We start from the raw sequence: 744 nt of genomic DNA, 5'->3' as shown, positions 1-744 counted from the left end.
GACTATTTAAAAAATAATAACAAAAATGTAACTTAAAAAAAATGACTGTTTTAGTTTTAAATGGAGATCAGGGAGATAGACGACAATAGTGAATATTTCCTAGTTGGCGGCTGGTATTCCTCCTGATTCAAGAGTTCCAGTTGTGCGTGTTATTTTCTTTTTGTTTGTTTGGTTTGTTTTGTGGTATAAAAAAACTGAAGTGAAACACACAATTCTGCAATGACCCTTGAACCTGCTATATTATATAATGTAATTGGTGTTATTATTTTAGTTAGGAAGAACAGGAAAAGGAAGAAAAGTTGAAGGAAACAATTAAACGTATTGTGCAATTTGACTTCAGCAAAGAAAACTTCACGGATCCGGTGATGTTACCACAAGCCGACTGTATAGTCACTGCGTGGTTGCTGGATGTGGTTTGTCAGGACCAACAAGATTTTATCAAAATCCTGAGGAAAATGTCAAAGCTGCTTAAACCTGGGGGATACTTTATTATAATTGGGTGCCTAAATATCACATATTACACTGCTGGTAATGATAGGCTACATGCATTTACTTATGATGACATGTTTGTAAAAAAGACCCTCACCGATGAAGGATTTGAAATCAGTTCCTGTGAGTTACTTGATAGTAAAGTAGAGACTGATATAATAGATTATAAGCAATTGATGGTCCTCACTGCTGTCAAAGGGGGTTGGGTATGCGATCCCAGCACACACAATGCTGGCGGACAGAATCCCAGTGCTG

The sequence above is a fragment of the Taudactylus pleione genome, unplaced genomic scaffold, assembly GCF_031769625.1.
Source record: "Taudactylus pleione unplaced genomic scaffold, aTauple2 ptg000734l, whole genome shotgun sequence".
In the NCBI taxonomy this organism is placed as follows: domain Eukaryota; kingdom Metazoa; phylum Chordata; class Amphibia; order Anura; family Myobatrachidae; genus Taudactylus; species Taudactylus pleione.
This window is presented reverse-complemented; position numbering follows the sequence as displayed.